At 41.5% G+C, this 19,359-nt stretch overlaps 1 pseudogene; it reads right to left on the reverse strand.

Moving 5' to 3' along the window:
• Positions 1 to 8,674: 8,674 nt before the first annotated feature.
• Positions 8,675 to 18,249, reverse strand: LOC118367852 (nonsense-mediated mRNA decay factor SMG9-like; annotated as a pseudogene).
• Positions 18,250 to 19,359: the final 1,110 nt, after the last annotated feature.

Here is a 19,359-nt window from a genome sequence, read left to right on the forward strand (position 1 = left end):
GAACAAGATGGCGTCTAGGCCTCAACGGTTTTTGAGTTATGGCCATTTATCTGGGATTAAAGGTCCAAAATGAAAATAGAGAAATTATTTTTCCACTTCACGTCAAAGTCAAGGAGCCTCCGGTGTCAATAAAAAAAAGAACCAGCCATTTATCTATCGTCATTTAAGAGAAATCGTACAACGACACCTTGGTGATGTTCACGGATAGGTGTTTTTTTTTTCAACGGTTACAGATCCAGTTGCAGGTTGTTCTTACGAATCTTTTTAAAGTGTGCTGCGGAGCTCTGCGAGATTTCTGTGATTTTCTATGATTTTCTGAAATAACACACACTCACTAAACCCTCCGTAAATAACTCAGTTCTTAACGTAAAGACTTAAAACTCGGGATTCTGTAAAGGCATACCCCAATCATGATATGAGTTTATTTATAGCTTCCTGTGCCAACCGGAAGTGCCTTTAATGGTGTCACAGTGGCAGTTTCCATGGGTTAAAAAGGTCAGATCTTTTCAAAACTTCATATGTGTGACTAGGTAACCCTCATGAACTGTAAATCAGTCATTTCTCCCAGCAGATGTCAAAGAAAAGCTCTCACACGCACACACAGCAAGGATGGAGTGAAAAAGTGTGGTTCTTAAAGACACAGAGAGCAGGCAATGGCATAAACATAATGTCTAGGCCGTGCCGAGTTCAACGAGATATCCCGCTTGACCGTAGCTCGCTCGGTCTGAGCGCAGCGACCATTAGAAAAGTAGGCCCAAAATGAAGCCTGCCCCACAACGTCATTTGCTTTTGGGTGACAGTGAGAGAACCGTTAGGGTGAGAAGCACAATTCGACCTCAGGTATGTTCCTAAGGTCCTTCCGATCCGTGCAAGCCTAACGTTGACAGTGTGGCATTAACCCTTAATAGTTAAAAGATGGTGTTTACTTCAAAAAGTTTGCATTGATTTCTCTCCCCATAGGAATACATTGCCTTTACCCCTAAATTCAACCTGAAGTCTATATGGGTTATGAATGCCGTATGAACCTGTCTTTGGTAACAGTCCATCAGGCCAGTATGAGGTCTACCTGTGTTGATTCTAAGCTTCCTGGACCAACCGGAAGTGGTTAAAATCACCCTAAAAGTGTTTTTCCATTACCTGCCTGCAGTTTGATAGACATAGTGCATTCAACCCTGTGTAAATCAGTCAATTCTTAACGTAAGGACTTAAAACTCAGGATTCTGTAAAAGCATAGCCCAGTGAGGATATATGTTGACTTATAGCTTCCTGTGACAACCGGAAGTGCCTTAATTGGTGTCTCAGGGGCTGTTTCGAGGGGTTAAAAAAGTCAGATCTTTTCAAAACTTCATATGTGTGACTAGGTAACCCTCATGAACTGTAAATCAGTCATTTCTCCCAACAGATGTCAAAGAAAAGCTCTCACACGCACACACAGCAAGGATGGAGTGAAAAAGTGTGGTTCTCAAAGACACAGAGAGCAGGCAATGGCATAAACATAATGTCTAGGCCGTGCCGAGTTCAACGAGATATCCCGCTTGACCGTAGCTCGCTCGGTCTGAGCGCAGCGACCATTAGAAAAGTAGGCCCAAAATGAAGCCTGCCCCACAACGTCATTTGCTTTTGGGTGACAGTGAGAGAGAACCGTTAGGGTGAGAAGCACAATTCGACCTCAGGTACGTTCCTAAGGTCCTTCCGATCCGTGCAAGCCTAACCTTGACCGTGTGGCATTAACCCTTAATAGTTAAAAGAAGGTGTTTACTTCAAATAGTTTGCATTGATTTCTCTCCCCATAGGAATACATTGCCTGCACCCCTAAATTCAACCTGAAGTCTATATGGGTTATGAATGCCGTATGAACCTGTCTTTGGTAACAGTCCATCAGGCCAGTATGAGGTCTACCTGTGTTGATTCTAGGCTTCCTGGACCAACCGGAAGTGGTTAAAATCACCCTAAAATTGTTTTTCCATTACCTGCCTGCAGTTTGATAGACATAGTGCATTCAACCCTGTGTAAATCAGTCAATTCTTAACGTAAGGACTTAAAACTCAGGATTCTGTAAGTTTCTATGTCAATCAAGACATGGGTTTACTTATAGCTTCCTGTGCCAACCGGAAGTGCCTTTAATGATGTCACAGTGGCAGTTTCCAAGGGTTAAAAAGGTCAGATCTTTTCAAAACTTCATATGTGTGACTAGGTAACCCTCATGAACTGTAAATCAGTCATTTCTCCCAACAGATGTCAAAGAAAAGCTCTCACACGCACACACAGCAAGGCTGGAGTGAAAAAGTGCGGTTCTCAAAGACACAGAGAGCAGGCAATGGCATAAACATAATCTCTAGGCCGTGCCGAGTTCAACGAGATATCCCGCTTGACCGTAGCTCGCTCGGTCTGAGCGCAGCGACCATTAGAAAAGTAGGCCCAAAATGAAGCCTGCCCCACAACGTCATTTGCTTTTGGGTGACAGTGAGAGAACCGTTAGGGTGAGAAGCACAATTCGACCTCAGGTACGTTCCTAAGGTCCTTCCGATCCGTGCAAGCCTAACGTTGACCGTGTGGCATTAACCCTTAATAGTTAAAAGAAGGTGTTTACTTCAAATAGTTTGCATTGACTTCTCTCCCCATAGGAATACATTGCCTGCACCCCTAAATTCAACCTGAAGTCTATATGGGTTATGAATGCCGTATGAACCTGTCTTTGATAACAGTCCATCAGGCCAGTATGAGGTCTACCTGTGTTGATTCTAGGCTTCCTGGACCAACCGGAAGTGGTTAAAATCACCCTAAAAGTGTTTTTCCATTACCTGCCTGCAGTTTGATAGACATAGTGCATTCAACCCTGTGTAAATCAGTCAATTCTTAACGTAAGGACTTAAAACACAGGATTCTGTAAAAGCATAGCCCAGTGAGGATATGTGTTGACTTATAGCTTCCTGTGCCAACCGGAAGTGCCTTAATTGGTGTCTCAGGGGCTGTTTCGAGGGGTTAAAAAAGTCAGATCTGTCCAAAACTTCATATGTGTGATTAGGCAACCCCATGAACTGTAAATCAGTCATTTTTCCCATAAAATTTCAAAGGAAAACTAAATCACACAGACACACAACTTGGAAGGAGGGACGTATTGGGGGTTGTAGAGACAGACAGTGCCTCCAATAGTTAGCTTTGTTCGAGCTAAAAAAGAACCGTCAGACCTAGAGTTCGAAACTTTAGAAACCTGTTCTAGACCTCGGGTCGATAGTGCGTGGTGAGTTAGGTGGCTCTAGAAGGTTCTCGGACCGAGAAATAGCCTCGTACATTTGCAATGATTTCAATTCATTTTGACCATTACGAAAATGGCGACATTTAGAAAAGTCTCAGAGACACAAGACTAGGTGCATTGGAACCGGCTCGGCCCATAGAGACGGACCCCAACGTTTCGGTCCGATAGCTCATTCAAGGACCCCATAGCAAGGCATGGAAAAAAGTGGATTTTCAGCACCAATTAGGGTTTTACTCGGGCACCGAAGGACCTATCGAGCCGAAACTCGGGATTCGGGGTCGCCTCACATAGGCCTTCACATAATGTCTGACCTGGACCCGCAGCTAGAACGTAACTATGTGTTTTACGTTTTTATTATGTTTTAAACTAAAGGCGCTGTGAATTATGGGCCTGCTCTGACATATATGATAGTTGGCTTCTAAATGAGTTGGAAAAAGTGGGTTTGGTGTCAATTGGTATCAGTTTGGTGTCAAAATGACATCTAATTGACTGATGGACACTGACTTGCTAGTTGACTTTTGTACATTAGCAATATGTTTAAACGGAGAGGGACCATCACCAAAAGTGACATTCTGAAATCAACCCTAACGAGCCATGGAGATGAACCAGAATCACTGCCCAGCTATCCCGAGTTCATCGGGCCAGTCAATTTCACATTCCTGCAGGATTTTTATAGCATGACAAATTCGTGATGGTACCTGCCCATTGAACCATATTGCAAATGCACAGTGACTTTGCAAAAGTGAGAAAACATAAACAAATGGACATGATGAAATCAACACAACGAGTGATGGAAATGTACAACTATCACTGCTCAGCCATCCTGTGTTCATCAGACCAGTCAATTTTGCATTTTTGAGCATGTCAAATTTCATATGGTAAATGCACATTGAAACATATTGCAAATGCGCGCGCACTTGCAATATGATTCTATAGTGTAAAAACATCACCTAATGGACATGATGAAATCAACACAACGAGTGATGGAAATGTACAACTATCACTGCCCGGCCATCCTGTGTTCCATCAGACCAGTCAATTTTGAATTTTTAAATGCATGTCAATATTTTTATTTTGGTAAATACCAGTTGAAACATACAAATGCGCGTGCATTTGCAATATGATTCTATAGTGAAAAAACATCACCTAATGGACATGATGAAATCAACACAACGAGTGATGGAAATGTACAACTATCACTGCTCGGCCATCCTGTGTCCATCAGACCAGTCAATTTTGCATTTTTGAGCATGTCAAATTTCATATGGTAAATGCACATTGAAACATATTGCAAATGCGCGCACTTGCAATATGATTCTATAGTGTAAAAACATCACCTAATGGACATGATGAAATCAACACAACGAGTGATGGAAATGTACAACTATCACTGCTCGGCCATCCTGTGTCCATCAGACCAGTCAATTTTGCATTTTTGAGCATGTCAAATTTCATATGGTAAATGCACATTGAAACATATTGCAAATGCGCGCATTTGCAATATGATTCTATAGTGTAAAAACATCACCTAATGGACATGATGAAATCAACACAACGAGTGATGGAAATGTACAACTATCACTGCCCGGCCATCCTGTGTTCCCATAGCGAGCATTAATATCAGAATGACCGGTAAATGCATTTACAACCATATTTTTATTTTTGGGTTACCAGTTGCACAACAATGCACGTGCATTTGCAATATGATTCTATAGTGAAAAAACATCACCTAATGGACATGATGAAATCAACACAACGAGTGATGGAAAGGAACAACTATCACTGCTCGGCCATCCTGTGTTCATCAGGCCAGTCAATTTCACATTCCTGCAGGATTTTTATAGCATGACAAATTCGTGATGGTACCTGCCCATTGAACCATATTGCAAATGCACAGTGACTTTGCAAAAGTGAGAAAACATAAACAAATGGACATGATGAAATCAACACAACAGTGATGGAAATGTACAACTATCACTGCTCGGCCATCCTGTGTTCCATCAGACCAGTCAATTTTGCATTTTTGAGCATGTCAAATTTCATATGGTAAATGCACATTGAAACATATTGCAAATGCGCGCGCACTTGCAATATGATTCTATAGTGTAAAAACATCACCTAATGGACATGATGAAATCAACACAACGAGTGATGGAAATGTACAACTATCACTGCCCGGCCATCCTGTGTTCCCATCAGACCAGCATTAATTCAGAATTTTTAAATGCATTTACAATATTTTATTTTTGGGTTACCAGTTGCACAACAATGCACGTGCATTTGCAATATGATTCTATAGTGTAAAAACATCACCTAACGGAGATGATGAAATCAACACAACGAGTGATGGAAATGTACAACTATCACTGCTCAGCCATCCTGTGTTCATCAGACCAGTCAATTTTGCATTTTTGAGCATGTCAAATTTCATATGGTAAATGCACATTGAAACATATTGCAAATGCGCGCGCACTTGCAATATGATTCTATAGTGTAAAAACATCACCTAATGGACATGATGAAATCAACACAACGAGTGATGGAAATGTACAACTATCACTGCTCGGCCATCCTGTGTCCATCAGACCAGTCAATTTTGCATTTTTGAGCATGTCAAATTTCATATGGTAAATGCACATTGAAACATATTGCAAATGCGCGCACTTGCAATATGATTCTATAGTGTAAAAACATCACCTAATGGACATGATGAAATCAACACAACGAGTGATGGAAATGTACAACTATCACTGCCCGGCCATCCTGTGTTCCCATAGCGAGCATTAATATCAGAATGACCGGTAAATGCATTTACAACCATATTTTTATTTTTGGGTTACCAGTTGCACAACAATGCACGTGCATTTGCAATATGATTCTATAGTGAAAAACATCACCTAATGGACATGATGAAATCAACACAACGAGTGATGGAAAGGAACAACTATCACTGCCAGGCCATCCTGTGTTCATCAGGCCAGTCAATTTCACATTCCTGCAGGATTTTTATAGCATGACAAATTCGTGATGGTACCTGCCCATTGAACCATATTGCAAATGCACAGTGACTTTGCAAAAGTGAGAAAACATAAACAAATGGACATGATGAAATCAACACAACGAGTGATGGAAATGTACAACTATCACTGCTCGGCCATCCTGTGTCCATCAGACCAGTCAATTTTGCATTTTTGAGCATGTCAAATTTCATATGGTAAATGCACATTGAAACATATTGCAAATGCGCGCACTTGCAATATGATTCTATAGTGTAAAAACATCACCTAATGGACATGATGAAATCAACACAACGAGTGATGGAAATGTACAACTATCACTGCCCGGCCATCCTGTGTTCCCATAGCAGCATTAATATCAGAATTTTAAATGCATTTACAACCATATTTTTATTTTTGGGTTACCAGTTGCACAACAATGCAAACGTGCATTTGCAATATGATTCTATAGTGAAAAACATCACCTAATGGACATGATGAAATCAACACAACGAGTGATGGAAATGTACAACTATCACTGCTCGGCCATCCTGTGTCCATCAGACCAGTCAATTTTGCATTTTTGAGCATTTCAAATTTTTATGGTAAATGCACATTGAAACATATTGCAAATGCGCGCATTTGCAATATGATTCTATAGTGTAAAAACATCACCTAATGGACATGATGAAATCAACACAACGAGTGATGGAAATGTACAACTATCACTGCTCGGCCATCCTGTGTCCATCAGACCAGTCAATTTTGCATTTTTGAGCATGTCAAATTTCATATGGTAAATGCACATTGAAACATATTGCAAATGTGCGCGCACTTGCAATATGATTCTATAGTGTAAAAACATCACCTAATGGACATGATGAAATCAACACAACGAGTGATGGAAATGTACAACTATCACTGCCCGGCCATCCTGTGTTCCCATAGCGGGCATTAATATCAGAATGACCGGTAAATGCATTTACAACCATATTTTTATTTTTGGGTTACCAGTTGCACAACAATACACGTGCATTTGCAATATGATTCTATAGTGAAAAAACATCACCTAATGGACATGATGAAATCAACACAACGAGTGATGGAAATGTACAACTATCACTGCTCGGCCATCCTGTGTCCATCAGACCAGTCAATTTTGCATTTTTGAGCATGTCAAATTTCATATGGTAAATGCACATTGAAACATATTGCAAATGCGCGCACTTGCAATATGATTCTATAGTGTAAAAACATCACCTAATGGACATGATGAAATCAACACAACGAGTGATGGAAATGTACAACTATCACTGCCCGGCCATCCTGTGTTCCCATAGCGAGCATTAATATCAGAATGACCGGTAAATGCATTTACAACCATATTTTTATTTTTGGGTTACCAGTTGCACAACAATGCACGTGCATTTGCAATATGATTCTATAGTGAAAAAACATCACCTAATGGACATGATGAAATCAACACAACGAGTGATGGAAATGTACAACTATCACTGCTCGGCCATCCTGTGTCCATCAGACCAGTCAATTTTGCATTTTTGAGCATGTCAAATTTCATATGGTAAATGCACATTGAAACATATTGCAAATGCGCGCGCACTTGCAATATGATTCTATAGTGTAAAAACATCACCTAATGGACATGATGAAATCAACACAACGAGTGATGGAAATGTACAACTATCACTGCTCAGCCATCCTGTGTTCATCAGACCAGTCAATTTAGCATTTTTGAGCATGTCAAATTTCATATGGTAAATGCACATTGAAACATATTGCAAATGCGCGTGCACTTGCAATATGATTATATAGTGAAAAAACATCACAAAATGGACATGATGAAGTCAACACAACGAGTGATGGAAAGGAACAACTATCACTGCCCGGCCATCCCGAGTTCATCAGGCCAGTCAATTTTGCATTTCTGCAGGATTTTTGAGCATGTCAAATTTCTTACGTCATTTGGCCCACAAAAAAATCCTTATGCACAATTTAAAAAAATATATAAAAAAATATGATAATAAAATTGGACAAAAGTATATTCATACAGTTCTTACACATGTGTAATTGACAAAAAAATTGAAAGAATTTCAAAAAACGGTCCAGAAAGCACTTTTTAAGGGTGTGTGAAGTTTTTACAAAATTTTGACATTTTTGACTTTTGACTTTTGACTTCCTATGAAATCATATTGGAATTGGACAAAACATATTCCTTATGCGCATGTAAAAAAAAAAAAAAAAAAAAATTATGATAATAAAATTGGACAAAAGTATATTCATACAGTTCTTACACATGTGTAATTGACAAAAAATCGAAAGAATTTCGAAAAACGGTCCAGAAAGCACTTTTTATGGGTGTGTGAAGTTTTTACAAAATTTTGACATTTTTGACTTTTGACTTTTGACTTCCTATGAAATCATATTGGAATTGGACAAAACATATTCCTTATGCGCATATAAAAAAATTAAAAAAATTATGATAATAAAATTGGACAAAAGTATATTCATACAGTTCTTACACATGTGTAATTGACAAAAAAATCGAAAGAATTTCGAAAAACGGTCCAGAAAGCACTTTTTTAAGGGGTGATAAGTTTTGAAAAAATTTCATTTTTTCAAAATTTTACTTTTGGACATTAATTTGGGTTACATATCCAATATGAACAACCCCGGTGGAGCGCATTTGCCCCCTGTTGAATTTTTAAAGTGTTACAACTGGCAATTACCATATGGCATTTGCAATACACTTTGGATGAATCAACGCCGAATTGGGTGGTATTGGCCAATGTGTATATGGTTTGTCCGATGCCAATGACATGCCATTCATTTTTGTCCAATACAGGGGGGTATTCCCTTACATGAATTCCCCAAACTGGTGAAGACAATGGAGACAATGGAGAAGGAACTTCCTGTTCTCAAGAGGCATGTCCTGCTGTTAGCCATTCCTAACATGAGCCTGAAAACCAACCAGAGGAAGAACGAGGCTCTCCAAGCCAACATATGGGGATCAGCTCTTGTATCTGGCTGTGGGGCAACAATACCAATTTCAGGTCTCTCCGTTAGTGTAGACATAACCATCTTGGTAAGCGAGATCAGAATGTACTATCAGGCTTTTGGTCTTAATAATGAGTCTCTGCAGAGCCTTTCTGGTAGAACAAATGTGCCAGTGGACTGCTGAAAGCAGTCCTCAAGTCCCCTCTGAACAAGGAGATGAGCAAAGACGCATCAACATTCTGACCAAGGCAGCTGGGTCAACATTGATGGTCTGAAGATACACAAAACTTACTGAAGAAGGCTCTGAAGGCCGATGAGTGAGATACTGTCAAAGAGACTGTTTTGATTATGTTTATCAAGATCGAGGGATGTTTTTTCATAAGTGCCTTTTAAATATACAAGGAAACTATATATACATAAAATACTATGCTTCCTTTTGCATATTCATACCAATTTAATCTCTATAACCTACAGCATGAAGTCTAGCATGAAGTCTATTTTTAAAGGATTCAATCACCACCATGACAGTCAAATTTGATGTTTTGAGATGATTGCGTAATCAAAAAATATTTTTTGCTTCTGGATTTCAAAATAATCCTAGTTAAGATTAAGACTTAATCTATATTACTTGCCTGAAATGGAAAGGTTGTGGAATAGAAAGGATTTTATACTCTTTCTGAATGTTCTTAAAGTATTCTAATGTTACTACATCAGAAGGGAGATAACAGAGTATATCTTAGCAAGGTTATTTACTGTCACATTGACACCTGAATCTGATCAGCTGTCCCCTTTCTCCCTCTGTTACAAAACCAGAGCCACCAAAGTTGAACTGTTGAACTATCTGTAGTTCCATATGTTCCCAATGAGATGGACCTCTCCTCAACATCAAGCACCTCATTTCACCACTGACTGAACCTGTGAGCCCAATAGTACCAGCAGTGTCCATCTCCAGACCCACCTCTCTCTCTGTCTCTTCTGGTCCTGATGTAGGACAGGGACATCCATTTCCTCCAGTATATTCATAACAGGTTGACAGTGCTGCTAGACAGGGCTGAGGACTTCTTCACCCCGCCCCAGATGCGAACTGCATAGTGAAACCTGTCACAACATAACAGCCAAACATATTTTCAAGTACAGTTTTGCCTCATTTCCAGAGCTTTGCCTAATTTCTCCTCTGTGAGGATGGTGTGTGACAGCTGACAGCGGGACATGGACAGGATTTGGCTGCGGAGCTTGGAGACCTGAGAGAGAAGGTGGGGTGTCCTCTGTAGCCCGGGAGGAGAGAGAAGAGGGGGGCGGCCCCAGACCCTAGAACAAAACACCAAGACACAGACATGGGGAATCAATATAACAAAGGAATGAGAGAGGAGAACATCCACAAAGATAGATATCTCCCTCACTAGCTTTAAGCACCAGCTGTCAGAGCATCTCACAGATCACTGCACCTGTACATAGCCCATCTGTAAATAGCCCATCCAACTACCTCATCCCCATACTGTATTTATTCATATCTTGCTCCTTTGCACCACAGTATCTCTACTTGCACATTCTTCTTCTGCACATCTACCATTCCAGTGTTTAATTGCTATATAGTAATTACTTCGCCACCATGGCCTATTTATTGCCTTACCTCCCTTATCCTACCTCATTTGCACACACTGTATATAGCCTTTTTCTACATTATTATTGACTGTATGTTTGTTTATTCCATGTGTAACTCAGTGTTGTTGTATGTGTCAAACTGCTTTGCTTTATCTTGGCCAGGTCGCAGTTGCAAATGAGAACTTGTTCTCAACTAGCCTACCTGGTTAAATAAAGGTGAAATACAAAATAAATAGATAAAATAGACAGACGTGTGTGTGTGAAAACTAAGACATGGTATTTGCTCTGACCTGCTTTGGTTAGCGCGTCCTCCCCCTCATTCTCCATGAGGGGCAGCAAGAACACGTTGACCTCTGTTTCCAGGTAGTCGCGGTCCAGTCCAGGGAAAATATTACAGTCCAGCATGGACAACGTGCCTGCATATGGAAACCAGAACAAGATCAGTCAATACATGCTAACTAAACCCATGTCTGCACACTTTGTTTTTTTTTTTGACATTTGTCACTGCTTTGCACTTCTCACCCTTCAAAAAGATGCACGTGCAGGAATCCTAATATAGAAACAACACAATAGTATAGTGTTTAAATATGTGAATGTTGTGATAAGCCTGTCGGTACATCCTCTCCAGTCTAACCTTTGTATTTCAGATGGGAGTGGACCACCATCTTGTCCGCTGCCATATGCATCTTCTTCAGGTTTCTGGGACAGAACTCATCACGACTAGACTTGTTCTGCAGGAACACTAGACAACAGAACAATACATTATTGAGCATTCAGTACACTGAGCCGGAACTAGAGTGAGTGTGTGTGTCTGTTGCTGCGTCTGTCACCTATGTGAGTAGGTGTGGGTAGTACTCTGATCCCTCTTCGGTGCCAGAGGAGCCAGTGCTGTCATGGTTGGCTGAGGGGGTGGAGGGCTTTAACATCTCTGTTGTCTGGAGGAACCTGGTCAGAGAAAATATCATCATCACCACAGAGACACTTCATAAAACCTGGTCAGAATATTCACACAGCACATCAACCACTACAACGACAATATGAATATGATATCAGAACATTCCCAATGTTGTGAACAACACAATGGATGCAAGGGTGTAAAACCTTTCCATGGTGATGAGTGGAAAATGTAATGCCACAGCCAAAATACACTCAGACACAGAACACTACCCTCCAATGATGATCCTATCTGCCCTGATTTGAAAACCCCATGATAAGCATTAGTGAATCAGTGCTAATGGACTCTTATTTCCCAGACGGGTGGGGTGGTTACCTGTAGATGTTGATGTCAGTGAACCAGTATTGAATCAAAATGACCACGTGGCACACTGTGAACAGGAAGGCAGTGATCTAAAGAGAATGATAAAAAAATGAATCATGAGACTGGATCAGATGAGACAGAAAGTAGCTCTCCTTTAGAGCCTCTGTTGCCCAGTGCCCCCTGCTGGCCCCTCACTGACCTGCATCTCCACGTAGGTGTGAGGAAGATTGGAGGCAGCTTACATTCGTTGTTGATTAGGCGATCCAAAATGGAGGGGCTAAGAATGGGCTGGAGGAACACATTGGTATAGAAAATAACATTGGAGCAAGAGGAATGGTATATGAATAAATACAAAATTTGAGATACAGTGAATTGCCTTAACCGCTGATGCTTTAATCTGACCTGTGTGTCCAAGAAGATGACTCTTTCCTGGGTAATGTAGAAGTCAATACCAGTGCTCTGGTTCCCTCCTCTCTCTTTGATCTCCTGAGTCTGAGCCCTGAACACATAGCCCCTACACAAACACACATAGACCTGTCAGACATAGACACAATACAACCATATGTTACTGTTAACTTTAAAATTAAATTACATTCATTTACAATATACAACACAATATTCCCTGTCTTTATAGATGGAAAGAGCTCCATGTAAGGGGGTGTCAATAGAACAATACCTTTGGTCTTCTTCAGGTGCGTTGGCAGACAGGAGAGACATGATGGTGGATTTCCCTGTTCCCTGCAGGCCAATGACTCCCACTACTAACATGTCTGTCTGGTACCTTAGGTACTGTAACACAGGACAACACAACTGTTACACAACATGTCTCTCTGGCTCCGTGTTTCCTCTGGAAAAATGTGTACCAGTTGGGAAAAAGGTTGCAGTGGAGGGGGTTAAGAGGGGGGTCCGGGTCTCCCCGGATAATTTTTATGTATAAGGACTGAGAAGCACAGTTCTTGCGATTTTTTAAAAGGTCATTCTTCTCCAAAATGAATGAAAATAAAATTATTCTGACACTATCTGAATTTTTAAATTTTAAGATATTGGACCATGCATGGTCCATATTATCAGATAAGCTATTAGCAATAAACATTATCACCTGTATCCCAACCAATAAAAGGCATAGTGGCTAGAAATAAATTGGCTGAATCATTGTGTCGCTATCTGCATTTACCCTATTTATCTAATCATTTGCTAGTGGGATATTTTAACTAGTTAGCATCATATTGATGAATTGTGTGCCCCCAAAAAATATTTTTGAGGTAGGGTGGCGTTTTACCTCAAGCTACCCTAAAATTGACCCATGTTATATTCAGGCCCCCTTTTCCCTATGCACTCACAAAACGAGTGCTGGGCAGTAAGGTGCTTAACCATTGAGCTCCTAAAAACTCTGGGTATAAATGGTGCAGTTCATGCATATTTAGGAGTTGATAAATAAATATAAATAAATAAAGTTGCATGTGTTACACATATGTATGGCATGACAACGATAATCAGAAGAGCTTTACCTCCATGGCGCTGTCACACCAGTTCATCTGATCGTCCACCAGCTTGATGCTGTGCTTCATCTTCTCAGGGGGGACGAGCTTGGTCTGGACAATCACAGCTGTAAATAATGTACATATGTTAGAGATTGTATTCACTGCTACAGTAAATAAATGCTTATAATGGCTAGGGTAATGCTGGTGATCAGTAGACATGTCCTGCATCCATGGTGGTCTGAGGCCTTTCTTTTATTGTCTGTATTATGTCTCTGGTCACTGATGACACTAGTAAAGAAAGCAGTGGTCTTTGACCAGTATTGACTCACGGTCCACAGCACCGCTGGAAGCAGCTGCTCCCATGCCTCTGTTTTGGATCTGGTAGACAGGTTGGGTAGGGCGCTGGCCCTCCCTCTCTAGCTTTGAGGCCCCAGAGCCAGAGGCCGGAGAAGCCACCTCAGGAGGGGTCCCTGGTTTCCCCCCATCCTCCCTGGTCTTGATGAGCATGATGGGTACACTCTTGGAAGGCTTGGACTGAAACAAAACAAGAGTCAATGCATTATACTTGTTGTTGTATTTACTGTCAAGACCCATGCATCTGAATTCAGTAAAAACCTTCAGACATCTTACAGACAACAACCTTCAGCGAGAGCATCTCTCCTTACCCGTTCTCCAAGGGGTTTGGCCAGTATGATGGGGTTCTTCTGAAGGAGTGGTCCTGGAAGCTCCTCACTGGCATCCTTCAAAGACCTTCAAAGACCAGATAAGAACTACAATAAACTAAAGAAGCCCATAGAGATCATTTTCCTGCATAGGAAAGCCGTGCACTCTTATTCTTACCCTGCGTTCTCTGGGGACATATTCTCGATCTCGACTGGGACCAGAGAGGTTTTGCCCCGGGGGACCCAAATCTCTGTCTCTGCATGGCCTTCTCCTCCGTCCCTGTCCATACATGCCGGGTTGAATGTGGCCAGATTCTGACATGTTGCACACTGTGGTCAACTGTCAAAATAAAATGGAAACAGATAGCTACAACATCAGTTCAAATGTAATGGATACTGCTCTACTGATATGCAGCAGCTAGCTACAGTAACAAATATATTTGGGTGGAATGGATCTGAAGAGTGACTACATACACAATTCCTGGCTCTTAAAAGCGGAAGTAGCTGCAGGTGGGTCGACGCACTTCCGGCAACAGAAATGCCAATGGCGGACTCGAAAAACATATGTGTTTGTAGTGTCCCGCAGTGCTCAAATTCCAAACAAAAAACAGTCATATATCCCCCTCACATTGAAGAAGAAGTGGGGGCATGCAATTAGAAGATACGTCGAGGAAGCACATTCTGTATATTTGCAACTTACACTTCAACTTACACTTCAACCCTGGCGACTTCGTCAGACCGCAAGGGTCTGAAGCCGGGGGCTGTTCCTAGACGTTTCCAATGGAACGACTATCATCCCGCAACAACGCGGGAATCTGGATATGAGAGGGCAAAGACTCGTCTTGGAGTTGATGTTCGAGAAACCGAGAACCAGGAGCCGGACACTTAACTGTGACCACGACTATACGAAACCTCCTCTTGGTAAGTGGTGAATGTCTATTATTATTATTATTATTATCTAGATCAACTCGATGTCCAGGTAAAGTGGACAGGAACATTCTAAATAGATGATATGCCTACTACACGAACAGCCATGAACAAACCATGGAAATTGCCATAGTTGTAGCCGGGAGAGTACTTCTGGCGCCGACAGAGATGACCGCCTCGCTTCGCGTTCCTAGGAAACTATGCAGTTTTTTGCTTTTTTATGTGTTATTTCTTACATTGGTACCCCAAGCAAGTCATCTTAGGTTTCATTACATACAGTCGAGAAGAACTACTGAACATAGGAGCAGCGTCAACTCACCATCAGTACGACCAAGAATATGACTTTCGCGAAGCGGACCCTGTGTTCTGCCTTTCACCCAGGACAACGGAATGGATCCCAGCCGGCGACCCCAAAAAACGACTTCGTAAAAGGGGGAAACGAAGCGGTCTTCTGGTCAGACTCCGGAGACGGGCACATCGTACACCACTCCCTAGCATTCTTCTCGCCAATGTCCAGTCTTTTGACAACAAGGTTGATGAAATCCGAGCAAGGGTAGCATTCCAGAGGGACATCAGAGACTGTAACGTTCTTTGCTTCACGGAAACATGGCTCACTGGAGAGACGCTATCGGAGTCGGTGCAGCCAGCTGGTTTCTCCACGCATCGCGCCGACAGAAACAAACATCTTTCTGGTAAGAAGAGGGGCGGGGGCGTATGCTTCATGGTTAACGTGACGTGGTGTGGCCACAACAACATACAGGAACTCAAGTCCTTCTGTTCACCTGATTTAGAATTCCTCACAATCTAATGTCGACCGCATTATCTACCAAGGGAATTCTCTTCGATTATAATCACAGCCGTATATATTCCCCCCCAAGCAGACACATCGATGGCTCTGAACGAACTTTATTTGACTCTTTGCAAACTGGAATCCATATATCCGCAGGCTGCATTCATTGTAGCTGGGGATTTTAACAAGGCTAATCTGAAAACAAGACTCCCTAAATTGTATCAGCATATCGATTGCGCAACCAGGGCTGGAAAACCCTTGGATCATTGCTATTCTAACTTCCGCGACGCATATAAGGCCCTGCCCCGCTCTCCTTTCGGAAAAGCTGACCACGACTCCATTTTGTTGATCCCTGCCAACAGACAGAAACTAAAACAAGAAGCTGAGGTCTGTTCAACGCTGGTCCGACCAATCTGATTCCACACTCCAAGACTGCTTCCATTATGTGGACTGGGACATGTTTCGTATTGCGTCAGACAACAACATTGACGAATATGCCGATTCGGTGAGCGAGTTCATTAGAACGTGCGTTGAAGATGTCGTTCCCATAGCAACGATTAAAACATTCATACTGGACTTCCTGACGGGCCGCCCCCCAGGTGGTGAGGGTAGGCAACAACATCTCCACCCCGCTGATCCTCAACACTGGGGCCCCACAAGGGTGCGTTCTGAGCCCTCTCCTGTACTCCCTGTTCACCCACGACTGCGTGGCCACGCACGCCTCCAACTCAATCATCAAGTTTGCGGACGACACAACAATGGTAGGCTTGATTACCAACAACGACGAGACGGCCTACAGGGAGGAGGTGAGGGCCCTCGGAGTGTGGTGTCAGGAAAATAACCTCACACTCAACGTCAACAAAACTAAGGAGATGATTGTGGACTTCAGGAAACAGCAGAGGGAACACCCCCCTATCCACATCGATGGAACAGTAGTGGAGAGGGTAGTAAGTTTTAGTTGGTCCAACCACACAAACAGCATCGTGAAGAAGGCGCAGTAGCGCCTCTTCAACCTCAGGAGGCTGAAGAAATTTGGCTTGTCACCAAAAGCACTCAAACTTCTACAGATGCACAATCGAGAGCATGTTGGGCTGTATCACCGCCTGGTACGGCAACTGCTCCGCCCACAACCGTAAGGCTCTCCAGAGGGTAGTGAGGTCTGCACAACGCATCACCGGGGGCAAACTACCTGCCCTCCAGGACACCTACACCACCCGATGTCACAGGAAGGCCATAAAGATCATCAAGGACAACAACCATCCGAGCCACTGCCTGTTCAACCCGCTATCATCCAGAAGGCGAGGTCAGTACAGGTGCATCAAAGCTGGGGCCGAGAGACTGAAAAACAGCTTCAGACTGTTAAACAGCCACCACTAACATTGAGTGGCTGCTGCCAACACATTGACTCAACTCCAGCCACTTTAATAATGGGAATTGATGGGAAATGATGTAAAATATATCACTAGCCACTTTAAACAATGCTACCTAATATAATGTTTACATACCATACATTCATCTCATATGTATTCGTTTATACTGTACTCTATATCATCTACTGCATCTTTATGTAATACATGTATCACTAGCCACTGTAACTATGCCACTTTGTTTACATACTCATCTCATATGTATATACTGCACTCAATACCATCTACTGTATCTTGCCTATGCCGCTCTGTACCATCACTCATTCATATATCTTTATGTACATATTCTTTATCCCCTTACACTTGTGTCTATAAGGTAGTAGTTTTGGAATTGTTAGCTACTTGTTGGTTATTGCTGCGGCAGGGTAGCCTAGTGGTTAGAGCGTTGGTCTAGTAACCGGAAGGTTGCAAGTTCAAATCCCCGAGCTGACAAGGTACAAATCTGTCGTTCTGCCCCTGTTCCTGGGCCGTCAATGAAAATAAGAATTTGTTCTTAACTGACTTGCCTAGTTAAATAAAGGTAAAATTAAAAAAAATGTCGGAACTAGAAGCAAAAGCATTTCGCTACACTCGCATTAACATCTGCTAACCATGTGTATGTGACAGATAACATTTGATTTGATAATTACAATGATTGAATGAACGCTAGTCTTTCCAGGCCAACGACGCATATATTTAAAACACTTTCACTCGTCTTTCATTTTACAATACACATAGTTCTTTCGTTAACACTTACGTTATGCGATTAATTAGGTTTTCATGAAGGATTAGCTACTTGCTTTCCAGATAGAATCCACAAAACGGAAACAAAAACAGACGGTAACGCTGAAGTACATCTCTCAAAAATGTATTTGGGAAACGAAGCCAGCTGATTAGGCTACATTAGTTCCGGGCAGTTCAGTGTGGTTTTGTTGCACGACAGGGGAGTATTCATTTTTGCCAAAAACGTTTTCCGTTTTGCAACGAACACGAGAGTTTCTATTGGACAAATTCAAGTAGGTATGTGCTAGGTCCCTCCCAGTTTCGTTTGCTCTGTTTTCTTCCGTTTGGTTCTTAAACGTTAAACTGTTTCCATTGCAAGACGTAATGAATACAACACATGTTTTGTAAACTGATTGGAGTTCTGACGTTTGTAAATGCTGTGTAAAATTTGGTTAGTAAATTGTAGCACCGTTCATGTAGTTCAGGCATACTTTTAGCTAATCATACTATTTTTTTATATATATATTTATTTAACCTTTATTTAACTAGGCAAGTCAGTTAAATAACATATTCTTATTTTCAATGACGGAATAGGAACAGTGGGTTAACTGCCTGTTCAGGGGCAGAACGACAGATGTACCTTGTCAGCTCGGGGATTTTAACTTGCAACCTTCCGGTTACTAGCCCAACGCTCTAACCACTAGGCTACCCTGCCGCCCCATATATTATATATTAATGATGACAATCATTTCAGATGGATTTTGAGATGTCCTCTCAATTAACCTAGAATAAATCACGTGATTTTATGCGGATATTGGCCTAGCTAGTGATGCAAAACTGAATAAATAATAATCAAATAGAACCACGTGTTTTTTTGTATGCCTATATGGTATGATACCATATACTAATGCAGAAAGGTTTCATGCCTTTATTATTGCCGTTAGATTGTCCCATTAAGCTGTGGAGAAGATAAGTGTCCTACGAATACCCTAAAAATAGTAATTTAGCTACTTAACAACAATATAGTCCTATTTTTACTCATTTAAATTCCCCACTTAGCTAATAAAATAGGCCTATTAATTAATTACATAGTAAAAATGGCATAATTGAAATGGCATCAAAACTTGGCATCACATTTAAATCATAAATTAAAGTAGGACCTTATGGACAGAGGTTATATTATGGTAAACAAAGGTACAGTGTGTCATTTCTACAGCAGTATGTGTAGCCTAATTATGCATTT

The sequence above is a fragment of the Oncorhynchus keta genome, chromosome 34 (assembly GCF_023373465.1).
Source record: "Oncorhynchus keta strain PuntledgeMale-10-30-2019 chromosome 34, Oket_V2, whole genome shotgun sequence".
In the NCBI taxonomy this organism is placed as follows: domain Eukaryota; kingdom Metazoa; phylum Chordata; class Actinopteri; order Salmoniformes; family Salmonidae; genus Oncorhynchus; species Oncorhynchus keta.